The following is a 6,000-nucleotide window of genomic DNA, read 5'->3' on the forward strand; positions in this document are numbered from 1 at the left end:
TCCTCATAATCATTGATAACTTTCAAAGCTATATTCATTCAGATAAAACTTGTACTAAACAAGGAAGAGTAAAAGACATGATGAAGTAAATCACAATATAGATGGTTTGATCACAACAACTCAAATGCTTGCTTGAGATGGAGGGAAATAGGTTTACTGACTCAACATAAAGTAAAAGACGGGCCCTTCGCAGAGGGAAGCAGGGATTAAATCATGTGCTAGAGCTTTTTCAGTTTTGAAATCATATAAAGAGAGTAAAAGTAACATTTTGAGAGGTGTTTGTTGTTGTCAACGACTGGTAGCGGGTACTCTAACCCCCTTGCCAGACAAACTCTCGAAGAGCGGCTCCCATAAAGTTTTATTTTAGGTTGGCACTCCTCCCAACCTTTGCTTTCACAAACCATGGCTAACCGAATCCTCGGGTGCCTGCCAACAATCTCATACCATGAAGGAGTGCCCTTTTATTTTAGTTTTATTTAGATGACACTCCTCCCCTCCTTTGCTTTCTCAAGCCATGGCTAACCGAATCCTCGGGTGCCTTCCAACAATCACATATCATGGAGGAGTGTCTATTTGTAAAATTATGAAGGTTAATTAATCGGGGCTGGGAACCCCATTGCCAGCTCTTTTTGCAAAATTATTGGATAAGTGGATGAAGCCACTAGTCCATTGGTGAAAGTTGCCCAACAAGATTGAAAGATAAAACACCACATACTTCCCCATGAGCTATAAAACATTGACACAAATAAGAGATAGTAAATTTTGAATTGTTTAAAGGTAGCACACAAAGTATTTACTTGGAATGGCAGGAAATACCATGTAGTAGGTAGTTATGGTGGACACAAATGGCATAGGCTTGGGTTAAGGTTTGGATGCACGAGAAGCATTCCCTCTCGGTACAGGTCTTTGGCTAGCAAGGTTAATTAGCAAGCACAAGAGTTGAGGGAAACAAACAAATATACATGTGATAGAAACAATCATGCATCTTCCTTGTAAGCACAAACAATTTTAACTTCAGAATAATAAGCTAAGGAGCTAACAAGAAAGAAAGACAATGAAACAACTACATGTATTTCTCTTTTCTGTTTAAACCTCAAAGTGTTATTGCTATTGACCAATGCTAAGTTTGCCAAAACCAAATAGATTTACTCAATGCTCCCAAAGTGGTACCAATACTAATAACAAGATCAATCATATAATAAAGATTGCAAACTAAAATAAGATGTGCAATATGTAGATGATAAGACTTCTCATTAATATTCCATAATGATAACTCACACCAAGGGATACATAGACAACCAACTAAGGAGAGATACTTCCACACTGCAACCTATCTTATATGATAGCTCCCCTACTCATGATATGACACTACTTGATAGTAAAAAGTAAAAGATAGTGATGATGTGATACCGCGGCACTCCCCCAAGCTTGGAACAAACCAAGGGGATGCCAATACGGATGATATATTACTCCTCCGGCGGTGGTGGTGATGAATTCTTCCCATCATCAGACTTCCAAGGAAGAGGCTCTCCATCAACAAACGACATCTTGGTTTCGGGAATCCTGAAACTAGCAGCATAGCTTATGTGTTTAAACCTGTTTTCATACTCACAGTTTTGATTCTGAACATCATAGAGTTGAGCTTGGAGTTTGTTGGTGGTGTCGTGAAGCGAGAGGATGTCGTCCCACAGTTTTGCAGTCTCCTTCTTGTGTCCATCAATAAGTTCAAAAACAATCTTGTGGAAAATGTCCACTTCACGCTCAGCCATCTTCTTGTAGTTGAAGACCTCTTGTTCTAGCTTCTCCATCCTATCTTCCAAGCTTCCTTCTCCTTTAGGACCCTGGACATCTTTGATCTGCAACTCTCCATCAACGAGCAGCAATTCCTTGGGGTGCATCTTCAGCTTGTTCATGTACGGGTTGACGACGTCCTCAAAGAAACTGTCCTTCGGAGTTCTTGGCGAAGACATGATGGCTCCAGATCCTGGCAGAAAACAGCTCGAAACAAAACACGTCGAGAAAACGATATACGGACCTCCAGGGGTCCGGGGGATTATATAGCAGGAATTTTTACGACACAAGGAAAGTACCAGGTCGAACCAGAGTCGGAGAGGGGCCACAAGGTGGCCTCCTCATAGGGCGGCGTGGCCAAGCTGGGGCCCGCGCCGGCCTATGGGGGCACGCCCTCCTGCGTCTCCTCCACTCCGTTTCGATCTCGTAATTTTTCATATTTTCCAAAAACAGCAAAAACATTGTTCGGAAAGTAAATCGCGAACTTTTTATTACCAGTACTGTTACCTATTCAAATTCGAACTCTGGCGGACTGTCAATTTGACCTTTGATGAAAGCTTCCGGAGTTTCCACTCGAATAACATCAACATCTTCATTATAAGAATCACCTGAGATATAATGGTTGAGTCTTTGTCCATTCACCACTTGTGTGGCGTCGCCTTGGAGAGAGCTAATTTTAATTGCTCCTGAACGATACACCTCCTCAATGACATATGGTCCTTCCCATTTCGAGAGTAATTTCCCTGCAAAGAATCTGAGACGAGACCGATACAATAGGACTTTATCCCCAATATTAAATTCTCTTTTGATAATTCTTCTATCGTGCCATTTCTTAACTTTCTCCTTAAAGAGTTTAGCATTTTCATAAGCTTCACTTCTCCATTCATCTAGAGAACTCAATTGCAGCAATCTCTTTTTACCGGCTAGTTTAGGATCTTTATTTAGTTCTCTTACTGCCCAATAAGCTTTGTGCTCTAGTTCTAAAGGTAAATGACAAGCCTTTCCATAAACCATTTTATACGGTGACATACCCATGGGATTTTTATAAGTAGTTCTATAAGCCCGCAATGCTTCCTTCAATTTACTAGCCCAATTCTTTCTAGATTTATTAACAGTCTTTTGCAAGATAGATTTAATCTCTCTATTTGATAGTTCTACTTGCCCACTAGTTTGAGGATGATAAGCGGAAGCAATTCTGTGATTAATACCATATTTAGCAAGAGTTTTTCTAAAACCACCATGAATAAAATGAGAACCCCCATCAGTCATAATATATCTAGGAACTCCAAATCGAGGAAAAATAATATCTAAAAGCATTCTTAAAGAGGTCTCACCATCAGCACTTTTTGTAGGTATGGCTTCCACCCATTTAGTAACATAATCAACAACAACAAGTATATGAGTGTTACCTTCTGAAGAGGGAAAAGGTCCCATGAAGTCAAATCCCCAACAATCAAATAGTTCAATAACAAGAGTATAATTCATAGGCATTTCATTGCGTCTGGAGATATTACCAACCCTTTGACATTCATCACAAGATAAAATAAACTTCCTTGCATCCTTGAAGAGGGTTGGCCAATAAAAACCTGATTGTAGAACCTTTTGCACGGTTCTATCTCCGGCGTGATGTCCTCCATAAGCACTACCATGACATTTACTCAATATCTCTTGTTGTTCATATTCGGGAACACATCTTCGCAGAATACCATCCACTCCTTCTTTATATAAGTGTGGGTCATCCCAAAAGTAATGCCTCAAGTCATAAAAGAATTTCCTCCTTTGCTGAGCTGAAAAGGTTGGAGGCAAGTACTTGGAAACAATAAAGTTAGCATAATCAGCATACCAAGGGCTATCTCGCGAGCTCACCTTTATTACATCGAATTATTCATTTGGAAAACTATCATTAACAGGAACAGGATCATAAGCAATATTTTCCAATCTAGACAAATTATCAGCAACAGGATTATCAGCACCTTTCCTATCTATAATATGCAAATCAAATTCTTGCAACAGAAGCACCCATCTAATAAGCCTTGGTTTAGCATCTTTCTTTTGCATAAGGTATCTAATTGCAGCATGATCAGTATGAATTGTAACTTTAGAATCAACAATATAAGATCTAAACTTATCACAAGCAAAGACTACAGCCAACAATTCTTTCTCAGTAGTAGCATAATTTCTTTGAGCAGCATCAAGGGTTTTACTAGCATAATGAATAACATTCAATTTTTTATCTACTCGCTGTCCAAGAACAGCGCCTACAGGAAAATCACTAGCATCACACATAATTTCAAAAGGTAAGTTCCAATCAGGAGGTTCAACTATAGGAGCAGTTGTTAAGGCTTTCTTTAGAGTTTCAAAAGCTTCCTTACAATCATCATCAAAAACAAAAGGTACATCTTTTTGAAGAATATTAGTAAGAGGTTTTGAAATCTTTGAAAAGTCTTTAATAAATCTCCTATAAATCTAGCGTGACCAAGAACACTACGAATACCTTTAACATCCCTGGGATAGGGCATCTTCTCAATTGCTTCAACTTTAGCTCTATCAACTTCAATACCTCTCTCAGAAATTTTATGTCCCAATACAATTCCTTAATTAACCATAAAGTGGCATTTCTCCCAATTAAGAACAAGCTTAGTTTCTTCACATCTCTGCAAAACTTTATCAAGGTTCCGCAAGCAATTATCAAAAGAATTCCCATAGACAGAAAAATCATCCATGAATACCTCTACAATATTCTCGCAAAAGCCATGAAAAATAGCAGACATGCATCTTTGAAAAGTAGCAGGGGCATTACATAAACCAAAAGGCATGCGTCTATAAGCATAAGTTCCATAGGGACAAGTGAAAGTGGTTTTCTCTTGATCCTTAGTTTTAACAGCAATTTGTGAAAACCCAGAATAACCATCAAGAAAGCAAAAATGAGTATTTTTGTATAACCTTTCTAACATTTGATCAATAAAAGGCAAAGGGTAATGATCTTTCTTAGTAACCTTATTAACTTTTCGATAATCAATGCACATTCTATACCCTACAACTACTCTTTGAGGTATGAGCTCATCATTATCATTAGGCACAACAGTCATTCCTCCTTTCTTAGGAACACAATGCACAAGACTAACCCATCTACTATCAGCAATAGGATATATAATACCAGCTTCAAGAAGTTTTAATACATCATTCCTTACCACATCCTTCATCTTAGGAATTAGACGACGCTGATGTTCAACAACAGGCTTTGCATATCTTCCATATTAATGGCATGTTGGCAAATAGAAGGAGAAATCCCCTTCAAGTCATCAGGAGTGTAGCCAATAGCTCCTCGGTGTTTCTTCAGTATTTCCAATAACCTTTCTTCTTCAAACTCTGAAAGCTTAGAACTAATAATAACAGGATATATTTTCTTATCATCAATATGAGCATATTTAAGATTATCAGGCAATGGTTTTAAATCAAAAACAAGATCTACTTTTGGTGGCAATGTTGTACCCAAATCTTCTACCGGTAAATCATGCTTAAGAATAGGTTGACGGAGGAAAATTTCATCAAGCTCATTTATTTCTTCCCTAAAAACTTCACTCTCACTATTCTCCAAATGTTGTTGCAAAGGATTATTAGGAGCAAGAGCAATAGATGCACAATGTTCAACTCTAAAATCATTATTAGGCGAATCAGCTTTATAAGGAGTTTTGGCAAATTTAGAGAAATTAAACTCATAAGGTTCACCAGCAAATTTAGTCAAAATTTTCTCTTTCTTGCAATCTATAATAGCTCCACAAGTATTTAGAAAAGGTCTACCAAAAATGATAGGACAATATTTACTAGCAGCAGAACCAAGTACCAAAAAGTTAGCAGGATATTTAATCTTACCACATAGAACTTCCACATCTCGAACAATACCAATTGGAGAGATAGTTTCTCTATTAGCCAGCCGAATAACCACATCAATATCTTCAAGTTCACAAGAACCAATTTCGTGCATAATCTCCGTGTAAAGCTCATAAGGAATATCACTGTTGGGGGGATGACCCCCGGTATGCCAAAGGCAAGCCAAACCGGATGGTTTGAGCCATCAAGATACCGGTTTAATGTTTATACCGGAGCACAAAGATAAATGTTTGGCTAAGTAAAGCCAGACCGGTATCCCCAGGAGGGGTATACCGGAACCGGATGAAGAAGACACCGGGCTACCGGTAAGAAGAGCAT

This window comes from Lolium perenne, chromosome 4, assembly GCF_019359855.2.
Source record: "Lolium perenne isolate Kyuss_39 chromosome 4, Kyuss_2.0, whole genome shotgun sequence".
NCBI lineage: Eukaryota > Viridiplantae > Streptophyta > Magnoliopsida > Poales > Poaceae > Lolium > Lolium perenne.